We start from the raw sequence: 25,195 nt of genomic DNA, 5'->3' as shown, positions 1-25,195 counted from the left end.
GTTGTTGGGGGAGGGAAGGAAGAGAGCGCGCGCTCACCCTCAAACAATGCATAATTTTCCATGGTTGTGCAGTAAAAAGAACCAAAACATGGTCGTTTTTGTGAGGGTATATAAAATGCGGCATAGAGGCTATCTAAGCTCAGAGGGCTAAGCATGATGCAGGGGTATTAATAGTGGAGAAAGGGGAGAGGAAAAGGAGAGAATCCGATGAGAAGGAAGCAGGTAAATCTTCAAATTTTCAGTTCCTGCAATTAATGGGGGAAGGGGATCTCACTATAGTTCCGGGGAAATGGTTGTCTGGTGCAAATTTGAAAGTGATTCTATTTGTGCTGGGGTTTTGTTTCTTCTGGACTACCAAAAAAAAAGTTATCTCCAGATTCAACCAAACGTTTTGACTGGGTGATGGAAAGCCTGCGGAAGCGTTTCCTACGGTGATTCCCTGGCGGTGACCGGCCCTGAGCCCCACGCGCGCACCCTACAGCCCGCTACCCAAGAAGTGTCGCCCCGGGGCCCGCAGGGGCAGGCGGGGTGAGAACGCAAAGTTAATGTGCCACCCCGGAGGGCTGACTTTAGGTTTGCTTTGGTTTTCTCCTGGAAGGGGAAATGTGCGTAGTTTTGTGAGATTTTCAAGATTCTAGGGTCACTTTACAAACTTGAAAACTCTAGGTCGTTTTCAGCTGAGCTTCTCCTGGTTGCCAAGACCCCTTTCCCTCTCCGAGGAGCAAAGGACCTCGAGACAAGGGGTGCTAGTTTCGACGAGCCTCCCTCTCCTCCACATTGAATGGCAAAGCACAGCCGCTGTGCTCTGAAGGCGAATAGGCGACCTCGGTGCCCCGGGCTAGGCACCCGTCCAGCCCAACTCCCGGAGAAGCCCACGGGGGAGTCTCTTCTCTCCCGGCAGCGAGCGGAAGCCCGAGCACTCTCCTGACTTAACCCGGTTCAGGGGCTCCCTGCTGCGGGTTCCTTTCCTTTCCTTTCCCAGCCGCGTTTTTCTTGGAAGCAGCCCCCTAGAGCAGAAACCCTGGACTGCCTGCCACCACCGCTTGCTCCCCTCTGGTCCCACCGGCCCCCTGAACCCTACCCCCACAGCGAGTGAACCGTGTCACCCTCCCCATGCCCCATTGCGCCGCGCCTTTTTTGAACCGCTTCGGGGTTTCCTGGGCTGAGCAAGCGGGAAACTGAGGGTTCGACCGCGGCACCTCTCCCTAGCCCCTAGCCCACGCAGAAGTCCTCGCCAGACACAGGCTCGATTGCGAAAGAACCCGGTGGTGGGCGGACGTGGGAACGCTACCCCAGGACTGTGGAGAGTTTGGCAAAGTTTCGGGAACGCTAGTGCTTCCCCCACGGGAATTTTCTTCTCCTCGTAGTGAGCGCGAGGTGTCCGAGGTTTTGGCGCTAACCGCAGACTCTCCCTTTTTCAGGACACCCTTTCTACAACCTTAAACTTTCTCCTTTGGTTTAAAAGTCAGCCTCGGCTAGCGACCCCAGCTGAGGCCGCGACGAGAGCTAGCTGCTGTGGGGTTAACTGAAAACCCAGCGCCCAGAGGTCGCCTGAGGCCCTGTGGGTCGAGGCCAGGCGCGCTGTTTGCAGGAAGAATTCTAGGAGGACTATAACAGAGCATGCAGCCTGCTGAAACAGGCGTTCCCTTTTCCAGATCATATTCCTCATAAAATCTAAAGCCAGATCCATCTCTTGGGCATGCTCCCATTTCACCTCGAGAGGCGTGGATTTGCTTCCAAACTGGACTCCACATCAAGGTCTCTGATGCGGGCTCCAGTGGCAAACTCAGAGAATAGGGCATTCGATGACATAAAGGGACAGAAGTTTGTGCGTTTAAATCTTAATCTTAGCTCAGTCAAAGCATTTGTTGTAATTTTTTACTATAAAAAGGACAGTGTTGAATTAAAAAAAAAAGACACGGGCTTTTTTTTTTTTTTTTTTTTGGGCGTGCTGTTTGTTTAAAGGGAACCGAGGAGGAAGACGAACTTCACAACTACAGACGCCTGCTTTAGCTGCAACACCCTAGGGAACCCGTTCACGAAAATGTCACTTGCAAGAGAGTGAGAAAAGTAGCCATATACGAAACTAAAAGGCGAGCTTGGTGAACGCAGACCTTTTTTATAATCTCTTGAGTCAAAACCAGCTTTCGCTGAGTAATTTTATTTTTAAGAAATGAAGGAAGGCTAAAAAGGAGAGCCTACGGGTCTATCTCACGGGGAATTCGCCTCACCAATATGGAGAGAACTGTGGGTAGAGTGGGCCTTCCTTTTTCACAGTTAGGGCTGTCTGATATTTACCAATGTGGTTACGAGGGTAGAAATAAAAACCAACTCATCACTTGGAATGACAAAACATTAGCTGGAAGTCAACTCTGCCTTCTCAAGGTTCGACCTAGAGAACTCCATTCCGCGGCTCTGAAAGGCAAGGCCATTTCTGGAGTCCTGTGGTTAAATAAATTATTGGCGAAGCCTCGTCTGAACAATGCAGATACAAACACGACTCCTGTCTCCGGTTTTACAGAGCGAATGACCTCAGTGCGAAAGCGCCTCAGAGCAGCTGGAGGGGTAATGGCCGTCTGCTAAGTCCTTCATCAGGTGTGGGTGAGCCAACTGAGCCCTCGAGAAAACGGTTTCCACTTTCGACTGACTTGGGCTCTTCCTAGCACTTGTCCGGACCTACAGATACTGCTACAACAAAGGTGTTAGAGTAAATAATAAAGGAAAGTAAGAAAGTGAGTTAAGGGGAGTATGGGGGTGGGGCTAGAGTGAAGCCAGTGTGAGCGGCTTGTAGGCGGATCTGTCTGGGTTGGTTCTCTGTGGTGGGGGTGGGGGGAGAGAAGGGGAAGCAAGGACACGTTTTAGCTGACCAGATTTTCACCAGCTGCCATTCCTGAGCACAGCAGTTGTGTTTGGTTACCTTCACCTCGTGAAGATGCCTTCCCTTAACTGCTAAAATCTGCAGTCTGTAAGGCCGCCCACCCGCCTCTTTCAAACCTGCGGAGGCCGCCTTTGTGGCTGCAAAGACTCCCAGGAGGGAAGAGGGATGCCCCCTCGAGTTTCGTTAAGTCTTTTAAATTGTGTAGAACTTTGGTTGTTTGCGTGTGGGCGGAGTGCTTATCCAATTTCAGCGGAGCAAGAATTCCGTGGGCCTTGAGTCCCAAGAGGCCTTTGCGCGACCTTGCCGAGCTCTGGCTCTCCTAGCCAAGACTCCACAGGGTTCTGCCACCGGAAGCCAAACTCGCTTCTGTGCCACCCTACTTTACTTCTGCAGGGTCCCAAACAGTCTTCAAACTTTAAGACCCAGACCCACTTCCCAAGCAAGATTGATATAGTATCCACGTCTGCTTTTCCGGAGGTGGGGGAAGCCTCGCAGCCCAGGAGAGATCCTGGCAACGCCTGGGCTTCCTCCAGGAACAGCCTACCCCCACCTGGGCCAATCTTCGTGACCCCACACTCTGGCCTACGTCTAGAGCCCTGAGGGAAGTGGCTGCGACGGGCGCGCTCCGAGTGCTTTCGTTTTACTTTCGTTCCCCCTTCTCCGCGGCTGGGAAGACCGCGAAAGAACATCGTGGGACAAGAAAGCGGGTTGTCTTGACAAAATACCCGAGACACTGAGACTTAGCCAGGGGACAGGGGGTCGGAACCATGACCGTGCCTTGACAAACTCTGACTCTTGCAAGGGTGGGAAGGATCAAGAGGCCCTGACTTGTCTAATAAAGGCAAAGAAACGTGATTTGTAGATATTGCTGCCGTCAAACTGTCAAAGAAACGAATTTACTTTCTTAAGAGGTTTGTTTTCCAAATGCTGAAAGCAGATCGGGGTAGAAAGGTGGGAAGGTGAGCAGCTAGGGCCACTGGATAAATTGCAAAGACAACGGAAGGAAATGAGCTTCAGCGCTTGACTCTACAGACCGCCAGGAGTGGGCGACCAAAGCCTGTCAGGCCTGCAGCTCCAAGCTTGGGAAAGGAAGCGACCACTACAAAAGTTCGCTTTATATTGTCTCGCTTCCTTTTTTAAGCAAGCACACACACACACACACACACACACACACACCACAAGCTTGAAAGTCACGTTCTAATCCTTAGAATCTAAGGTCGTCTCCCTTAAAAAGGAAAAGAAAGCGGGCCTAAATCTGGAAAGGTTTCCCAACTCCAGGCAAACCTATGGCATCCCCAACTGGCTCTTGGGAAAGCGCTGCCAGGTTTGGACCTGCCCCTCTACTCAACTTCGAAGCTCCGCTCAGGGTGTTGGAGTCCCGCTCAGGAGAGCTGGTGGCCTGAACTTGGGGTGGAGGGGAGGTCCTTCTAGATTGTTCGTCACTCTCCAGATGCCTGGAAAGGTCCGGCACGTTTCCTGTCCTCATCTCAGCTCAGCCTGTTTTCCTGAACCAGTGATCTGGTGGCTAACTTATTTTATTCTCATCTCGAAAAGCCCAACTGCATTCTAAGACAACCACTTCGGAAAAGGACCAGAAGCCACCTAAGTTAATTACGCTTAAACTAGCCACTTGTGTTTGCCTTTATTGTGAGGCCTTCCTTTCGTGTGTTTACCGCCCTTCTTGTTTACACCGAGCTCAGCCTAGGCTTTAGGCCAGCAGGGAGCTCAGTTTCACTTCGGGGTTTGGAGGGGGCCTATCACGTCGTCGGGGGGTGGGGGAGGAGGGAAGGTAAGTTTTAATGCTTTGCCTCAAACACCCCTGTGACCGAACAGTAAGTCCTCCATAACTGTATTCCCCTTGTCAAGGATCGGGTCTGCAAACTCCTCCGTTTTTAAGCAAGAAAAAAGCTAGCGCAAAGCTAGCTGCACCTGCGGAGGGCGAACGTCCTTCCCGCGCTTCCCGCGCACCGCGCTTTTGCCTGGGAGCGGTGGCGAGCCACCCCCGCACCCTTCACGCCTGTTGGTCACCAGTGCGGGCAGCGAGGCCTAGCACCCAACGCCTAGCAGCCGCACGAGGGGGGCAGAGGGACTTGTCCAGGCCGTGGGCTCCCAGGCGAGGCCCAAACGCGCGCGCACTCTGTAAGCAGGGCGGTGGCGCTCCCAGAGATCGAGGGGGGTAGAGACGCAAGAGCGCGCAGGACGCTCGGGGCCACTCCGCACGAGGCGTGCGAGCGAGAATCCCCCGTCGGGTGGAGAGAATGCCCGTACCCAGGTCGTGCGCACCACCCGGGCTCGCGACCCCAGCCACGAGCTGGGGAGCGCAGCTGGGCGGAGGCCGCTGCCACGGAACCGGGCGGGAGGCGCACAGCCCGGGGGAGCTGGTTTTCCCGAGAGGGCACGTGACGGGGTTGGCAGCGCCCGGGCCCAAGCTGGGGGAGGGGGACGTGGCGAGAAGGAGGCCGGGGGCGGGCGGCTGGCGCGCTGTGTACTTAGGTCGTGTGCTGGGGCTTTTCTCTCCAGGGAGCCTGCCGAGGGGCGGGGGAGGGGCCACCGCTCCGCCTTCTTCTTTTCGCAATGTTGACGCAATCTATAAATAGTGGAACAAAAGGACCAACTTCCTCGGAGCTTTGCTGAAACTGCACAAAAAATCGAGCTGGGGGGTTCCCTGGCCCCGGCGTTGGGGCGGGGAGCGCTACGCCGAGGGAGGGGGCGGCGCAGACCCGACTAGGGGACACCTGGTCGAGCGCAGCTACCGCTCCGCTCGAGCCCTACGCTCCAGTGCCCTCGCTGGCTGGAGAGTTCGCCCGGACCAGGGGTCTTCCTCCGCCGCTGACAGGTCAGTGCGCGCCGCCCCTTTCAACACTGGCATCTTTTTCTCCCTCCTCCAGCCTCCACTTTTAGAAAGGAATCGTGCGCGGGGGGACGCAGAAAATAGAACGAGGCGCAGCAGGAACAGCCAAAATAATCTGTAACCCCAGCAGCGCGCACGGGGAGGGGGTTATGAGTGAGGGGTTCTAGGCGGCGATCTATGCACGGCCCCCAGGAGAGACGAAGCTCGGCTTGCAGGGCTGGGGGTTGCAGGGCGGGCCGCGGGGTGAGGGGAGGGGGCTCCCAGGAGGCCGTGTGTGCCTCTGGCTCCGCTTTGGGCGCAGACCTGCAGGGTCCGCCTGGTCCTCGGAGGGAGGAACCAGTGAGGCGCTCTGTTGCCGCTGCCACCGCGCCCCGGACTCTGGGGCCCACGCACCCTGCGAACCCGGAGTTTGGGGGCAGGGTGGGAGAGGGGGCACCCTGCGCTCCGGGGGCCGGACCTGAGCTAGGGAGACCGCTGCGTCGCCTTGGCGGGGGCGCGGAGTCAAGGAAGAGGGCGGAGCTGGCGCTGTTGACAGCCGCGCGGGCACTGGGAGGGTGAAAGTTGGGGAGAGGAGGCGGGAGAGGTGGGAGTCTGGCGGGGGGGGGGGGAGCGCGCGCGCGGGATTCGGAGGGGCGTGGATCACGTGACGGGCAGCCGCCCCCGCTACAGGCTGGCTATAGGGGTGACGTCACCACTCTGCCTGCAGGGGGTGGCACTTCCGTTTTCTTTCCCCCAGGGCCGCTCCTCAGCTTCTGGCACCCTGAGAGGGTTGAGTAGTCGTCTGAGGTCATCAGGTGGTTTGGCAGCAACTGGGAGGCCAGCGCGGGGGTCTGAAGCTGGAGCCAGGCGAACCCTCGATTCGCCCCATTGTGCTTTCAGTGGGCGCGGGTGGTGCCGGGTGCCAGCCCCCTGCGGCTCCCTGCTCCTACAGGGCGGGGAGGGCTCTGTGCGGTCAAGGCTGAGTCTAGTCACCAGCTGGATCCTGAGTCCAGACTTAGAGGTCCGAGGAACTAGGGTCTCACTCGCCGGACTCGCCCTCTGGGCGCCAGGTGGTTAGGAACCCATTCTGTGGCTGGGCTCCACGGCCCGGCTTGGTGGGTGTGTGGTCAGAGTCCTCACCACTGGAGCGACTCAATTCCAGCAGTCATTAAGAGCTATTTTGAGGAAACTCTGGGTTCTGGTGAGTCAGCTCGGTGAGCGCTATTTATAGGTAGGTGAGTTAAGAACAGGGAAATACGCTTCGCTAGGATCAGCCCGCACTATTACAGAAAAGATCTCTGTCTGTTAAGAAGCAACAATTAAGTCTTCCGAAAGAAAACTTTGGTTTTTAGAATATGTGTTGTAGCCAGGCGGTAGTGGCACAGGCATTTAATCCCAGGACTAGGAAGGCAAGAGGCAGGCGGATCTTGGTGAGTTTGATGCCAGCCTGGTGTACATGTTGAGTTCCAGGACAGCCAGAGCTACACAACCTGTCTCAAAAATAAAAAAAAATAAAAAAAAGTAAGACACTGTTCAGGTGACAACTCAGAACAAGGTGAATGGAGAATTTTCCGGAGTAAATGGAGAATTTGGGAACTGTCATGACCATTAACTGCCTTTTGGATGGAGGTTACTGAACCAGGAGTAAAGACCCAGTGGCTCTCCTAGAGAGTTGAAGCATAGAATACCCATATTGGAGAGAATGAAATCAGGGGAATCTAAATGCTGACAATGACCCTACACAATATTCTATAACAGGAAGGTGTGCATGACATTTATCTAGCATCAAAAGGCTGCCCTGGTGGAATTATACCTTTCATGTTTATCACCAAATTTCTTCCAAGAAAGTGCAACGGAAACGCGTGTATTATACCCTGCGTTTCTTCACGAGTGTGTAAATACGTCACACAAGTCATTGCTTGTTTGGGTTTCATGATTTTAATACTTACATCCCACACTCTTCTCCAGCCCCAGCTTTAGAAATCTAGGAGGCATATGCCAGAGTGTAAGGCTGCCAGCCAGAGGCAAGAGTTGAGTGAGCTCTCTTAGCCTGCACAGCTTCCCATAAGTAGTGTGACCTGGCGTGTCTCCTGAAAGAAAGATGATGTTTTCCTGTGTGGCCAAAGTTAGATTAGCTAAGAATAAAAAAGAGCATCCTAAGAGAACAAAGCGGAGTGCACACTGGGGCCTGCAGTCAGCTAGATAGATGTGGGTATGGATGGTGGTAGGAAGAAAGCTGGACAAATAGATGGTCAGGTCTTCGTTATTCAGAGTAATCATGCTGAGGAATTTGTATTAGTGCCTGAATCTAAATTTTTATTTTTAGCATTTTAGGGTAAACAGATATCCTCTTGATAGGAAAAAAAAGCGATGTTTTTTTTTTTCTCTCCGACAAATAAACAAAATTTAGCACAGAATTTCCAAGGGCGACTCTGTGAGTCAACTATTGTGATGTCTCAGCTCAAAACCTTTAGAAAGGAAAAACCCGAAGGTGTTTACTGGAAATGGTGGTCACGTGCCTTGTCAGGATCCTAGAGACTTAAAAACTGGAATGTAAAAGAACTGGGAGCTACGAAAGAACGCGCTAGACCCTCTGCCCTGTGCCCAGAGACAGGAGGACTGGAACAATGATTCCAAGAGCTGCACAGGCTCTGGTCTCTGGGTGGGAGAGGAGGCTCCTACCTCAGGGCAGGAGAAGCTGCACATCATTTAAACTTTCCCAGGGGTGCTGGAGTCTGGCTCTCTGTGGTCTCTGAAATGTAGGTGGTAGCTAAAGCCAGGAGGAGGCTAAGAAGACCAGGAGGCTATCTAGTTAGCCAGGAACTCTGGGAATACTCACGGTTAGGGCAAGTCTGGAGCTTTAAAGAAGCTAAATTAAAGTGATGGTGTCCTTTGTTCCTGGCTACCATAACATCAGTCCTGCTGTCTGAGAATAAAGAGAACTCTGTTGCTCCTTTTAAGACCACAAAGAGCCAAGCATGGTGTCTAGTGCCTGTAACAGCCTCCATTTGAGAGGAGTTCAAGGCCAGAATGTACTACAGAATATAGCTGTCTGAAAATCAAAATGGACAGAAAAGACTTAGACTATTTGTGAAAAAGAAATTCTAAGAGTTGCATTTACTCCTCCCATTTTTACAGTACATTCTGAGTTGTTTTTCTTTCAAATCGACCGTTACTTGACAAATGGGCTTTACTATGTCTAGGGAACTAAAAGTACCACCTTTATGTGAATAATCAAGGTAAATCACATAACCTCTAGAAACTGGTATCTTTTATAATTCTCTTTAAGCTTCTATTATTTATGTGTCTTTAGTGTTAGGTTAAATATGCTTCCTTTTTTAGAGATAGAAATAGTGGTTGGGCTATTTTAATAATTCATATTCTAAAGGAGATAAAAAATACTTATATTTGCATAATTATATTTATGAGTCAAAAGCACTATAAGTTCATAATATGTACATTTTTAAGTAAGTACATTCAGGGGCTGGAGAGATGGCTCAACTGTTAAGAGCATGTACGATTCTTCCAGAGCACTGGAGTTTGCTTCTCAGCACCTTTGCTGGGAAAACTCAGAATTGTCTGTCACTCCAATTCTAAGGACATCTGATACCTCTGGCCTCTGTGGCACTTACATGCACGTGCATGCGTGCGTGCGCACACACACAAAATACAGTTAAAAATAATAAAAGTAGATCGTTAAGAAATCAAGTATATACATATAGTGGACAAATACATATTTATGAGCCCTTTGTGGATCACTTAATGATTTTTTTTGAAGTCCTTTTGTTTTTAAAGTCTCCTACAGCAGGGATGTCTTTAATGCATGGCACTCACATTGCATTAACATACTTTGTTATCGGGGCCCCAGACAGTTCAACTTCTCTGTGACTTCACACAGCTGCCATGGAGGCAGCCCAGGGGAGCTTAAGTAAACACTTCCAGATAACATAATGCTGTCCTGAAGGAGGGACCTCAACCAAACTCTACCACACAGATTTGCACATGCTGTTTTTCCACACGCCAGAATGCTTGCTACCCTGGTGTGATGGCCTATTCCTGGTTGCCAACTTGACTACATCTGGAATTAACTAAAACCCAAATGTCTGGGTACACCTGTGAGGGAATCTTTTTTCTTAATTAAACCAGAAGTGGGAGGATTTCTAATCCACTTCTAATCCAGATCTTTGAGTGGGAAAATCCATCTTTAATCTGAGCCACACCTTCTGCTGGCAGCCTCTAGAGGATGTGGAAGAAGGAAGCTTTCTTGCTCTTTGCCAGCCTCCACTCCCTAGCAAGTCAATTCCTTCGCTGGCATTAGACCAGCAGAGACATCCAACCTCACGGGCTGAACAACTACTGGATTCATGGACCTTCCATTGGTAAACAGCCTTATTGGCCTTGCTGGACAATGGCCTGTAAGCCACTCCATATATACACATACATAGATTCGCTCTGTAGGTTCTGTTGCTCTAGAGAACCCTGACTAATCACAGATTTGGGTACCAGAAGTGGTTCTAGAGCAGCAGAAGTGTGAGGACGGATTTTTTAAACATCTGGAATGGGCTTTGTGCTTTGCCAACTTAGACCTAAGTTACTGAAGCCTCCCCTGGGAGCTTGGAGAGTACTGAGAGCTCATGGTGTGAACTGTTTTACAAACTTCAGGAGACAAATGAATTTGATTATCCTGATCCACCATGTGTGAGAAGCAACAGATTTGGTGAGTCTGTGTATAAAGCTTCCGACAATTTGTGGAAGAGTAAGGAAAATGCTGATGCTGGTTGGCTGCTCCTCGCACGTCTGGATAGACTGACAAAGGAACAGAATGAGCTCCGTGATGAGATTAACCAGCACCTAACTTCCATAAATCTGAAAAAGGACAGCAGTGAACTCCGCAATAAACCTAACCACACTAGCTAGTAGCAGCAATGTTCTAGCTACTGGTAATAAGAGCCAAGTATGGTCTTTTCATTAACTAGAATAACTCAAACTCCTTATGTTATTTTCCTTTACCTTTCTGAGTTCAAAATACAATTTGGAGTGTTTGTGGTATGCAACTGTGTGTGCACCCATGCATGAGCTTGTGGAGCTCAGAGAGTGTTGACTGTCTTTTGCTGCTTGCTACCTTGATTTGTGAGGCAGTTTCTCACTAAACATTGAAGCTGGCCTTTTTGGCAAGACTGCCTGGATCTGCTGTCTCTACGTGTCAACACAAGTTTAGAGGTAGTGTGGTCACACCCAGTTTATGGGTTCTGGAGATTCAGACTCAGGTCCTCTTGCTTGGGCAGCAAATGCTCTTGCCTACTGAGCCATCTCCCCAGGTTCTACAGTTTATTTTTGAAAGGAATATTTCAAAAGTCAATTAAAATATGTATTTCTTCATCATATAAACAAAGTCTTACATTAAGCATAAGCCTTGATATGTCTTTTATGAATATGACCAAAAATTCATGGGTGGAGATTTGAATAGAAACTGAAGAAATTGCTGAGCATATAGGAAAATATTTCTGTTCCACAAATAACCTTAGTTATTACATACTGAAAGTAAAAAACATGCTATATCTGCATGCTTCAAAATTAGAGTCACCTTCATGAAAAGTGTGGTTACTAGATGTTTTATAATGTTTGGTTCTTTTCTGTAATCTTAATTTCATTGGTGGTTTGGCTTTGAGCTATATTTAAAATTTTGATGTTCTCAACAAACCTTAGCCCCATCCTGCTTCATTTCTGCTCTTCAGCATAGGCTTACAGGCACTGTATTTGCCGTGTGTGTGTGCGTGTGCGTGTGTGTGTGTACACCGTGTTGCACACGTGGAGGTCAGAGGACAGCTTGCAGGAGTCAGGTCTTTTCCTTCCACCATGTGGGTCCTGGGGAACAGACTGAGATGTCAGACGTGGCAGCAAGCACCTTTACTCACTGAACCGTTGTGTTGGCTATGTTTTCATTAACTCTTGGGTGATGGTTACTTAGATTAACAGTTTAGGGTTGTGCTGCCTTTGCTGAAAACTGCAAATTTTTGCCGGGTGGTGGTGGTGTACACCTTTAATTCCAGCACTCAGGAGGCAGAGGCAGGCGGATCTCTGTGAGTTCAAAGCTACCCTGTTCTACAGAGCAAGTTCCAGGATAGGCCCCAAAGCTACAGAAAAACCCTGTCTGGACCCACACACACACCAAAAAAAAAAACCTGTAATTTTTTTTCTGTTTTTTTTTTTCTCTTTCTGATGAATATTGCTTAGAGGAAGGAGAAGGTCAGCATGATGTCCTCTTCCTGTTAAGCGATTGTGTGTTCTGCCCAGAAGTCTGAAAAGGTTTTTCCTTCATTTCTTTTGATCTTCTGCTTATCCCACAGCTGGCTATGGGAGCCTAGAATCCCAGCTCTCAAAATGTACAGGCAGGAGGATCAGGAGATCAAGGTCAGCATCAGCCTGGACTACAGGAGACCTTATCCCACTCACACAACAAAAATGGCTTAACCAACATTGAAGATTATATACCCGTTTTCTCTGAACACTTTCTGCAGATCTTGTTCTCTCACTAGTTTTCTGAAACTCTATTACATCTTGAAGTACATTTTTATTTCATTTATTTTATTATGTTCTAGATGAGTGAATCTGCAATGTGTCACTTTGTGTGACTTGTGTGGTGTCCTCTTTGCAGTTACTTTGGTCTGTTTCCTTCTTCATTTGTTGCAATTCCTGCATACATGCAATTTCCATGTTTCCTGGAACTTACTGAGTGCCTGCTCTCTGTGCCAGGCACCTTTGCCTCTCTAAAGTTTGTACTGCAGTAATGAAGCAGATGAGTGTGACAGGGAGTGGTGGTGAGGAGAACCCAGATAAAAACTAGAAGGCAGGGGACACTTTGAGTGATTCTCGGCATGTGGACTGTAACCCCCACAGGGGTCACATATCAAATATTTACTGCACAATTCATAACAGTAGCAAAATTACAGTTATAAAGTAGCAACAAAATAATTTTAAGGTTGGGGATCACCACAACATAAGGAGCTGTATTAAAGGGTTACAGCATTAGGAAGGCTCAGAACCACTGCTTTAGACAGAGTCGTTAGAAGGCTATAAATCTTAATTTGAGAAGAGAACTGAATACAGAGAGCTAGTGAACTAGGCAAAGACCCAGGCAACTTAGATACTGAGCATAGTTTCTGCAAAGGCCCAGGGGAGAGCACTGTGTTCAAGACAGAGGGAGAACAGGCCAAGTGTCTTGCTCAGTGGTAGAGAGCTTACTTAGCATGGATATAAGCCTGGTTCCAGTCTCATAACAACATTAATAATTTTTTTTAAAGTCAAATGAATTATAAGGGAAAAGATGGGAGATGAGACTAGGGAAGTAGGTTTAATCACAAAAATTGTAGGCCATAGAAAAGTTTGGGTTTTGTTCTAAATGTGAGAAACATGTTGATGGGAGCTGCTAAATATTTCAAGAGCTGCCACAGAGTAGAAAGATTGTACCTTGCAAAGTAATATTGGTATATGCCTTTAATCCCAGCACCCAGGAGACAGGGCAGAGGCACATGAATCTATGCGTCTGAGGTCAATCTGGTTTACGTAGTGAGCTCCAGACCAGCCATGGCCACATAGTGTGAGGCCCTATTTCAGGGCAAGGGAATGGAGGAAGGAGAAGGATTTGGTCAAACAGGTATAGGATTGAAAAAGAAAAACATTATTAAAGTAAGAGTAACCTCTGTTAGCAGCTACTGCTCTTGCTACTGGGAAAAAGGGGAGGGACGATAACTGGGAGAGCTGGGAGGGGGAAGTGCTTGCCACTTGCTGCCCTGTACTTAAGAGGTAGCTGGGGTGGTGTTTGGGGACTGGAAATGAAGCAGTGCTTTTAGGTTCTTTCTGCTGTCTGACTTTCCCGTCCTCTCCTTATTCATCATTGATGGGACATGGAAAGAGTTCAGTTGGGGAAGTAGGAGGAGATTTTTCAGAGCAGCCGCCATAGCAGCACAGAAGCAGGCTCTACTACGAGGGCTGACTGCTGACAAGGGACAAGGAGGATGCTGATTTCAAGTCTGATTTTAAACATAATCACTTGATTAAAATTGGGAAACTTACATCTGACAAGACACAGAGAAAAAATGAATTATAGAAGAGACAAGATGTGTTTTAAATGTCTAGCTCAGAAGTCTTTATTAGACGTTGAAGTGGAGTTGTTGGCCAAACCCATGAATTAGAATCCAGAACTCAGAAGGATCAGGGACAGAACACTAACTCTAACACTTCTAAAACGTAGACATAACAAAACAGAAACATGTCATGTGGGTGAGTGACACACCTGGCCAGGGGTGAGGAGGGGCAGGTCCCTAAACATATGCGAGGAGGAAAGTTATCTAGAAAAGAGTTTGTAATGGTTACTTCTCTATTGTTGTGATAAAATGCCATGATCAAGGCAACTTATAAAACTATTTAATTGGACTTATAGTTCCAGAGGGTCCCAGGAACACCCGTGGTACATGAACATATGCTAGATCTTAAAAAAAAATTCTATTTTTACTGAAAATTAGCACTTAAGAGACTATTCTTGGGCCAGCCAGATGGCTCCTGGGTAAAAGCTTCACCATGCAAGCTTGACAGATGCCCTGAGTTCAGTCTCTGGAACCCGAGGTAGAAGGAGAGCACCAACTCTCAAAACTTATGCTCTGACTCCAGACCCGTTCATCAGCATGTGCCAGCACACACTTTCCCTCAAACACAGCGTTTCTAGATCTTGAAGTTGCTACTAGGCAGCTCTCAGTTTGGAATATGAAGGAGCATTCAAGTTAACGATGACTTCCAGCACAGCATGGCTCCACTAAGACTTGCAATCACATACTATAGAATGCTAGAGAAGAAGGGCACTGCGGGGCCACGCAATCAGCTTGTTAGGAGAGCTGAGAAAAATAGCTGTATAATTGAGAACTGTATGCTCCGATATACCTACCTGGCTATTTCAGTAGAGGAGGCTCTTAACATTCTTGTTACAGACAAAAAAAAAAGTGATGGTTGCATACTAAACAAATCTAAGAAAAAGATTTGATTTGGGACTTCATTTTTACTTTCTTCTTAGATTTTTTTAAGATTTAAATATGTTTTATAATGACATCTTATTTTTTAAATTATTTTTTAAGTGTATGTGTGAGTATATTTGGGTGCCCATGGAGGTCAGAAGATGGTGTCAGAGTCCCTGAAGCCCGGAATACAGTGTGAGTGCTGGGAACAGAACCCCCAGTCCTCTGGAAGGACAGCGAGTGTTTAACCACTGAGCCACCTCTCCAGCCTTTGTTTTAGGGTTTTTATAGTGAGTAGCATTTCACCATTGTTACTATAAACACACAAACTGCCTTTACACTCCTTGGTGCTTGTCCACAATAAAACCCATGAGCAATGAGAGTCAGTGTGGCTAAGTGCATCACACCCCTCCTGGAAGGAATGTTTATACATACCCACAGCCTCTAAACTGGAAATACATTCATGTGTTATAATGTAAATGGTACTCACCAAAATTGTGTGCTATAAGGACATTGAATATATTTTATATATCATATTTGTTTCTTCCTGAAGAAAACCAATAGTTCAACAAGGAGTTTTGAAGGCACTTCTTCATTTAGCCTTTTAAAATTGAATGCTCCAAGACTTCCTTGGGGTCTTCTGTTTTAGTATGTTGGAAGGAAAGTTTGAAGGTTGGTCTTTTTTTTTTTTTGTTTTAGACAGGTCTCATGTAACCCAGATGGGCCTAGAATTTATATAGCTGAAGATGACCTGGAACTCCCTGACTACCTAGAGGTGTTAGTGATCAAGCCCAAGGCTTTGAGCATGCTAGGTAACCACTGTCCCAGCTGAGCTACACTCACAGCCCAGAAGGAAAGTCTCTTAGGGGTGGGTCTCAAAATAACAGACATCATTCCATGCACTCCACTGACTATAATTTAGTCAAATAATGACTATACCTAACAGGGAAAATAACATACGATGGTTCTCTATATGGCCAAAAGTGAGAACATGACTTTTGATGTCTACTTCAGAACTGTTATTTGCTTTGGTGTTCACCACCGCCACTACTGGTACACAAATTCTCAACTGGGAAGTGGCTACCAAAACAAAAAATCCTCAAACTATCCTGCAACTGAGGTTTTAATAGTATTGCATGGCCAAACTTCTGAAATTATAAACAGGAAGTCTGCTATATAAATGTCGGTAAAACAAAGCATTCTGTAGCTGAGGTTTTATCTTCTCCATAGTTTCATGCTGATGTGTGCTTCTGTGTGCACTAGAAAGGACGTAGAATGACGGCAGCACTCTGACAGCGTGGCACACGGGGGAAGACCTGTGCACACCCTGCATGCTGGCACTCTGACAGTGGACCGAGCGGCTATGACTAATAGAACTGTTGTTCTGGTGCCACCACTAGAACCCGCGTCAGTGTTTGCTGCCTGACTCTAGTGTTGTTGGAAGACAGTGGGTGGAGAGGGGGCCAGAGAACGACTTACTCTCACTTTAGCTATTTGAAAAGCTATCGTAGAAAACATGAGTTACACTTTTCTGGTCTTATTCTGACGCCTCAGCAACCCTCTGGCTGTGTACTACCGCACTGATTCCTTCACGAGGCAACAAGGGATAGTTTAAGTACTGCAGAGATCCAGGGTAATTTTTCCTGCTTCTCTGTAAAGAATAAACTAGGGATTTTCCTAAAGCTAATTATTCATATTAACTATGTAACATGATTCCCATCAAAATTTCTATGAAAATGCCAAGACTTAAATGACTAGTGTACAGTTTTTATATTACTTTGTTTCTGAAACATTTTTACCAACATATAAATGATTTTATAACTCCATATGCTTTTCTTTAGGAAACTTTCTTGTTTTTAAGCTGAACATTGAGGGAGCAATTTATTTAAAAATCATACATAATATGAATAATATAACAAAAACTATAGAATCTTTGTATCTAAGTTCCCTTGAAAGACCACAGACTTGGAAAACATCTTAGAAGACAAAAAGGCAGCCTGTTTTTGTCTATTGATAGAGTCTACTTTTTTTAAGAGAGGATCTCACATAGCCCAGACTGGCCTCAAACTCATAATGTAGGCAAGGCTGGATGTAAACTGGTCTGCTTGCCTATACCACCTGAGTGCTAAGATTACAGGCGGCACCACCACCATCAATGTCAGTGTCCACTTTTCTGTCGCACACACAACATTAAAGCACACACAATGCATATGATACTTGAAGTACTGTTTTTTTAATATAAGTATAGCTATATAGAGTAGATAGGTATATAAGAAAAGTACATACGTGTAAAATGAAATAAAAGCTATAAATAGAATGTGTAATGTGAAAATGAAGTAAAAGCTCTAAATAATTGCTAACAGTGTATAATATGAAGTGATTGAAAACTGAAATTTACTAGGATTGGAAAATATAGGGAAGAGGAAAAGGGCTTTTCTGTTAGTTAAAGTGTCATTATATCGATCCATGGCTACCTCAAACTCCTAATCTTCTCACTTTAGCCTTTCATGAGTAAGCCACCACACCCAATTCAGGCACACTTATATAAGTAATACAGTGTGTGTATATGTGTGTGTCTAATTTTAAAGCAGTGATGGATCTGGATTACCAGAGAAAAAAATATAATCATATTTATTTATTTTTCAAGACAGGGTTTCTCTATAGCTTTGGGGCCTGTCCTGGAACTAGCTCTTACAGACCAGGCTAGTCTCAAACTCACAGAGATCCAACTGCCTCTGCCTCCCGGGTGCGGGATTAAAGGCATGTGCCACCACTACCCGGTGATAATCAAACTTATTGACTGCTTGCTTAGTATGTTGTTCAACACACTAGACATAGCAATGAACAAAACTGCTGAGGAGGAAGAAAGTAGTTATCTCCCAAGCATTCTGAAAGGCATAAATACTGGAAGTTAGGCACAGTAGCTCACATCCATAATCCCAACACTCAGAAGACTAACAGAGGAAGAACAAGAGTTTGAGGCTAGCCTGGGCTGTAGAAAGAGTTGGAGGCCAGCTGGCGGTTCTGCTTTCTTTCCTGGTGTAGTCACTGAAGGAAAAAGACATTATCATACTTACTTACTTTTTCCAGTGAAGCAGGTTTTCCTTATGCGCCCAGCTACACTTCCCTCGGGTGTCTGATTAAAGCATTTTCTGCCTGTACTGGTTGAAGGAGAAAGAGGTATAGTAAGGTAAGGCTCAAGGGTTGGTACCAAGAGGCAAGAGGCTGTTAGGAAGAGGTAACTACAAGGAGAAACAAGTTTGGCGATGGCTTATCTTTATCCATGGGAGGGAAAGAAAATAATAAAATCAACAAAGATTGTAACCTTGGTGTAAAATTTTGTCATCAACAGTTGAAAAATTAGAAGAGATATTCTGATGTGGAGTGAGGAAGAGGAGAGAAGAGAGGAGAGAGAACAGTGATGGTAAGCTATCATACCTTTTGATAAACATATGAAAGTTACTGTAATAGAAAAACTGGAATTCCAGGAACTGAAGAGGGGATCGAATGAGCATCAAATGGCTCATTATGAACTTTGATTGTAAGATTATCAGTTTCAGACTAATTGCATGCATACCACATGGTTCCCAATGACAGTATTCTAAAACAGGCAAACTAAAATCTATAGTCAGCCGAGCAATGATCCTCGAGGAGAGGGGTGGGAGGGGAAAGGTTATGAAGAGGTTGGGAACGCTGGGGGATGATGGATTCCATCAGTTTTATTTCATTTTCTTGACTGACTTTGAGTAAGAACAGATACTTTGTATCATTCCTGATCTTAGAGGGGAAGCATCATTAGATAGGTCTTTGTAACAGACTTTGTAGAGGTGTAGAGGTCTTTGTGTCTGAAGAAGTACCTGTCCATGTTAGTTTGCTTTCCAGTACTGTGACAGAATACCTGAAAATTCCAACTTAAAAGGCATAGGTCCACACCTTTAATCCCAGCACTGGGGATGCAGAGGCAGGCAGATCTCTGTGAGTTTGAGGCCAGCCTGGTCTACAGAGTGAGTTCCAGGACAGCCAAAGCTACCCTATCTCTAAAATAAACCAAAAAAAAAAAAAAAAAAAAAGAAAGAAAAGCAAAAGGCTTTTATTTGGCTCATGGTTTCAAAGGGTTCAGTCGGTGGTAATTTGACCCTGACCCTTTGGGTCTATAGTAACACAGTGTACCAGGACAGAAGTGTACAAGTTCCATCCACCTCAGGAAGCAAAGAGAAAGGGAGGGGGGAATCCCCTTTCTGGGTATGCTTTCAATGATGTAACTTCCTCTAACTAGGTCCCAACTCTTAGTGGCTCTACCACCTCCCAGCTGTCCCACAAGCTGGAGATCATACCTGTATCACATAGGCCTTTGTGGATGCTAGATGGGTTCGGAGTACGTTATTAGTTGCCTGAGAGGCGGTGTCTTAAAGGTCCTAGGGTTTTGTCTTCCTGTTGAGGTAATCAGATTTTTTTTACTATCATGAATTTAATGTTTTTGTGGTGTGTGTGTATGCGTGCATGTTAGGGTATATGCATGGAGGTCAGAGGACAACTTGTGGGGATCAGTTCTCTCCTACCACTTGGATCTTAGGGATTGAACTCAGGTCACCCAGTGAGCCATCTCATCAGCCCTGAATTTGTTAAACAAGCCATGTATTCGTAGGCTAAACATCAGCTAGTAAGAATACTACCCTTTGTAGAGATTGCTGAATTTGATTTCGTAATATTTTCTTTGGAATTATCACATCTATATTCGTGAAAGAAACCAGCCTGGAATTCTCTTTTGTAATATCCTCATGTGGTTTGGGTGTCAGGATAATGCTAGCCTCAAAGAATAAACTAGCAAGTAACCTCCCTTGCCAGTGTTCTAGAAGTTTGTGCATAACTGATACATTTTAGCCTCAATGTTTGGAAAAATCCATGAATGTCTTTGTGGGAATGTTTTTAACTAGAAATTCGATTTTCACAAAATTCTTCAGGTTATCTCTGTCTTCCTGAATGAACTTCTAAATAGCTATTTCAAGGAATCTAATTTCATCTAAGTTCTATGTCTATCTCCTAAAACTTTCTATAATATCCCTTGTGGTTTAAACTACCATGAAGTTATAACAGAACACCTTAATCCTTTTTGCTCGTTGTGAAGGGGTCTCCTGCAGCCAAGGCTGGCCTCCAGGGCCAGGGTGATTAACTTGTAACTTCTTGTCCTCAACCACCCAAGTGTTGGGATCATAGATAACCCCACCACACCACCACTCATGTTGTCAATGCCTTTCTTCTTATTTTTTCTAATCATGCTTGACTAAAAGTTTATCAATTCATTGATTAAAAAAAAATCAGTGCTTCATTGACACAATTAACTGATTTTCCTTTTTCTTTGGTTGTATGTTTAACTTCTATGCTTTAATAAGGTAGGAGCCAAGTTCATTGTCTAACACAGGCATTTTATCTTTAAATGTCACGCTTCACATTTTGCTTTAGTGAAATGCCACAAAATTTGTGTTTTTATCTTCACTCAGTTCAAAATGCAAAATGCCCTCTCCTCCCCCGAGACAGGGTTTCTCTATGTAGCTCTGGCTGTCCTGGAACTTACTCTGTAGATCAGGCTGTCCTCGAACTCAGAGATCTGCCTGCCTCTGTCTCCCAGGTGCTAAAATTAAAGGCATGTGCCACCACTGCTGAGAAAAAAAATGCCTTCCAATTTTGCCCTGGGTTCTTTTTTAATCAGTAGGTTATCTAGAAGTATTTTAGTCCAAAATACTGAGATTTTCCATATAACTTTCTGTTACTGATTACTAATTTAATTCCACTGTGGTCAGAGAACATACTTCTCACTACTTAAATTACTTAAAATTTACCAAGACGTGTTTTATGGCTTAGAATATAGCCTGGTAAATTTTTTCTATAAAGGTTAAATTGGTAAATATTTTAATTTTTATGGGACACATAGACTCTGGCATATATTTTCTTTCTTTGTTAAAAAAACTTGAAAATATTAAGAGCATTCTTTGTCCACACCCTATACAAAAACAGGCTGGAGAGGCTACTGTGCCGTAGTTTGGTGACTTTGTGTTTCACACGCCGTTTTGAAGAGAATGTACCTTCTGCTATTGTTAGTAGCTGCTCCAGGAAAGTAAAAATTGTAATCCGGTTAATAGGGTCAATTTAACTTATTACGTTTATACTTGCTCTAGCAATTTACTGAAGGAGATGTCAAAATCTGGCTGGGGATTTGGCACTAAAGTGCTTCCATCAGTAAAGTACTTGCCCTATAAGGACAAGGAACTAAGTTGAGATCTCCAGAATTCACGCATAAAGGGCTAGAGAAATAGCTCAGTAGTTAAAAGCACTTAATGCTCTTGCAGAGGACCTGGGTTCAGTTCCTAGACCCCCCACATCAGGTAGCTCATCACTACTAAGAACTCCAGTTGTAGGGGCTCTAAGGCCTTCTGGCTTCCATGAGCATCTGTACCCACACGGTGCACCTAAACTTACCAAAGCACATAAACATGTACACCATAAAAAAATAAAAATAGCTGGCATACTGGAGGTGGAACAGGTAGATGATCCCTGAGGCTTACTGACCACCAAGATCCCCCAAGTTGACAAGCTGCAGATTCAGTGAGAGACTCTGTCTCAAAAACTAAGATAGAGAGTAACGGAGGAAGACACCCAACATATACCCCCTGGCCTTCACACACACAAGCACACACCCACACAACATTGACCACACCAATCATATTCATTCACTAATTCTCTCTCTCCCTCCCTCCATCTCTTCCTCCCTCCCTCCCTTTCTCTGGGTCTCACTAGCTCCTAGAATTCACTATGTAGACTAGGTTGGCCTCAAACTCACAGAGATCTGCCTGTCCCTATATCTCGAGTGTTGCGATTTAAGGCATGTGCCATAGTGCCTGGCTGTTGTTTATTTGTATTTGAGGCAAGATCTCGCTGTGTTGTCAGGCTGACCTCAAATTCCTTGGCTCAAGTAACTCTTCTTGATTCAGCCTCCCAAGTAACTAGATCTAAGGTATGTGCCACTGTCTTTCCACTATTGTTATTTTCTTAAACGTGTGTTTATTAGTATGTATGCGGGGATGAGCACTCCACAGAGCACATGTGGAGGTCGGAGGACAGCCCTCAGAAGTGGCTGTCTCCTTCTTCCATGTGGGTTCTGTGATGAAACTCGGACTGTCAGGCTTGTCAGTAAGTGTCTTTATCCTCTGAGCCATCTTGTTGACCCCACTGTTAGTAGTTTTGTTTAAATAATTGATTGCCTTAAAGGAGAATTAAATACTAAGAACAACTCTTATATGTCTGTGTCTTAGTTAGGGTTTCTATTGCTGTGATAAAACACCATAACTATAAACAGCTTGTGGAGAAAAGGGGTTATTTCATTCTACAGCTTGTAAGTCCATCACCAAGGGGAGCCATGGCAAGAACTCAAGGCAGGAATTGGAGCAGAAGCCACGAAGGAGTGCTGCTTACTGGCTTGCTCCTCCTGGCTTATTCAGTTTGTTTTCTTATACTTCCACGACCACCTGTTCAGGGTGGCACCCCCCATAATGGGCTGGGCCCTCCCACATCAACCAAGAAAATGCCCTATCAACTTGCCTACAAGCCAATCCTATGAAGACATTTTCTTGATTAAGATTCTTTCTTCCCAGGTGACCCTTCCTGTGTCAAGCTGAGACAAAAACTATCCAGCACAGCCTACCAAGGTAGTAAACCATTTCTGTTCCTTTGTGTACATCTGCATAGTCCCACGCAGTGTTGTTCTCCTTTGTGTTTATGCCTGTGAAGGCTAGAGGTCTTTCCTGACTGCCCTCCACTTCGTTTATTTTTCTGAGGCAGTGTCTCTCGCTGACTCCCTGGGCTGCTGGCCAGAGACCTCCAAGAACTGTGCCTGTCTATTTCCCTGCCCTAACCCCACTTCAGTGCTTAGGTTACACGTGTGAGCTACCATAACTGGCTTTGATGTGTGTCCTAGAGATCTCGGCTCTGTCCTTGACCCACAGGTACTTCACGTGACAACTAGGCCATCTCCCCAGCTCCCATTTTCCTTATGTTTGAAGTACTTATATATTTCTTTACTGTGGCCTACAATGAAGAGCTATCTTACATTGGCTATTTCTAAACACATCTTTATTTTGAAATATTCCTTTGGCTGAGAATTTTTCCTAGCTTTTTTCAAGATTTTATCACTGGTTTTGAACAATATGGTTATATGTGTTTTGGCTTAGTTTTCTTATTATTTTTGAGTATTTTGAATCTGTGCAGTAATAGTTTTCAGCAAATTCAAAGGTTTGGGCTAATAGTTTTCTCATTTCTCTTCTACCACTGTGTCTCATCTCCTTTCGTTGCTCCAATTACATGTATATGAGATCCCTGGAAATTTATTTCACAGCTCATTGATTCTCTTGTCATTGATGTATTTGCCAGGCAGTGGTGCACACCTTTAACCCAGCACTTGGGAGGCAGAGGCAAGCAGATCTCAGTGAGTTCGGGGCCAGCCTGGTCTACAAAGCAAGTTCCAGGATGGCCAGGACTGTTACACAGAGACACTCTATCTCAAAACAAACAAACAAATTAATGTTTTTACGTTTCATTAAGTTTTTGTTTGTAACATTTTACTTTTATGGGTTCGGCGGGCAGGTGGGTCGGAAAGTACTTGTAGGTGGGTGGACTGACCTCTGACCTCAGAAGAGGTGTCAGATCACCTGGAGCTGGAGGCCCTAGACAGCTGTGAGCTGTCCCATGTGGAGGCTGGGAACCAAACTCAGGTCCCTGCTTCAGGGGCAGTACCCGCTCTGAACTGCTGAGCCACCTCTCTAGTCCCCAACTCTTTCACTCTGGATACTTTCTGTGTCTAGGCCTTCAAGTTTACTAGTCTTGTATCACGTCTAATTTGCCCTGAATCACATTTAGTTGAATTTTTCCATCCCAAACATTACAGTTTTCATCCCTCAATTTAAAAAAAAAATATGTTCTATATCTCTACTCTTCAAACACACGTCATTATTATAATACTGTTTTATGCCCCTTTCAGGGCACACATGTTCATATAAGGCCATTTTCATTTGATTGGTTGTTCTCCTCATTATGGGTCACTTTCTCAGCTTCATTATATATCCAGTAGTCTTTAATTAGATGCTAGGCATGTTGCTAGACATTCTTCTATTTCTATAAACATTTCTAAGCTTTATTCTGGGATGCAGTTACATGACTTAGAAAGGTTTGATCCTTTGGTCTTAATTTTATCAGAGTTCAGTCTACAGCTCACTGTGCAGGGAGGAATACAATGGCTGAATAAATGCAGCAAGGTAATCTGTTAAAGTTAGGATTTAGATAAGCAAAAGGCTTGCTAACTGATCCTAGAACATATTTAATACCACTTCTGATTTTAAAAATGAAGATAGACATCATTTCATTAAAAATTATGCTCTGAACCAACAAAAATAATTATACTCTGAAAAATTTAGGTATGAGAAATTTAGGACACTGGACATTCCAGAAGTTCTTTGTGAGTGAAGGTGACTTTGGATTTAGCATTGCCCTGAAGCAGTGCATAAAATTGTGAATATAGTGTTAAAAATATAGACATGGGGAACAGACTTGACCATACATTGCAACTTAATCCTACCAAACTAAAGTATGCAGAAGCCAAGAGAATTATACAGCTGCACTGGATACTGTCTCTTTTCCTGTTGCCTCACAGTTTCCAAGTGGCTTAAAAATTAATCGCCTAGAAGGTGGAAAGGGGAAGGGGTAGGTGATATAGTTGTATTTTAATTAAAAATGTATAATAAAAAAGAAAGCATGGTGACACACACCTTTAATCCCAGCACTCAGGAGGCAAAAGCACCCAGATCTCTGAGTTCGAGACCATCCTGGCAAAGCAAATTCCAGGACAACCAGGACAGCCAAAGCTACACAGAGAAACCCCTTTCAAAGAAAAAAAATTAATTAATTAAAGACATATAAAAAAGAAAAAAATGAATCACCTGAGAAAGTCACAACTTAGGGAGACTATCTCGTAAGATCCTTGCTTGGTTCTATCTGCATGTGCAAGCTTATTAATACTAGAGTTCTATTGTTTTTCATTAAATGTTAATAATAATGCTATCCTAAACAGATTCCAGTACTAAAATTAAATTCTACCTAACTCTTTCATGTGCAAACAGCAGACCATTGAACGGGCACAAGCCAACAGAATTATTCTTAAGCCTATAGCTGATGGCAAATTCTAATGTTCTGAACAAAATCTAGTCTCTAACAAGCTTGGGTCTACTCTTTCCCTCCCCTGAAATATTAGCTTCAGGGGATGCACACGTTGTTTGAAGAAGCTCTTTTGTTTTACTGAATCAAACATTTATCACAGAGGAGAATCTCTGTTTGGCCTACCAGCTGCAACTGAATCACCTCTACAGAATAAAACAGGGTGACTGGGCTTAACTCTTTACCTTTTTACATTTTCCTTTTAGAAATAATAAAAACCTGGCT

At 45.2% G+C, this 25,195-nt stretch overlaps 1 long non-coding RNA gene across 1 annotated transcript in view; it reads left to right on the top strand.

Moving 5' to 3' along the window:
• The first annotated feature begins 5,488 nt into the window (after positions 1 to 5,488).
• The window catches only part of LOC101992564, a 59,772-nt gene continuing 40,065 nt past the window's right edge, over positions 5,489 to 25,195 (top strand). The window contains exons 1-3 of the long non-coding RNA XR_258938.3: positions 5,489 to 5,714; positions 18,066 to 18,137; positions 22,360 to 22,413. This is a non-coding gene — a long non-coding RNA (uncharacterized LOC101992564). The remainder of the gene's footprint in view (positions 5,715 to 18,065; positions 18,138 to 22,359; positions 22,414 to 25,195) is intronic.

Source organism: Microtus ochrogaster, unplaced genomic scaffold (genome assembly GCF_000317375.1).
Source record: "Microtus ochrogaster isolate Prairie Vole_2 unplaced genomic scaffold, MicOch1.0 UNK97, whole genome shotgun sequence".
In the NCBI taxonomy this organism is placed as follows: domain Eukaryota; kingdom Metazoa; phylum Chordata; class Mammalia; order Rodentia; family Cricetidae; genus Microtus; species Microtus ochrogaster.
Note: the sequence above shows the minus strand (reverse complement) of the source record. Positions and strands in the feature narration are given on the sequence as shown.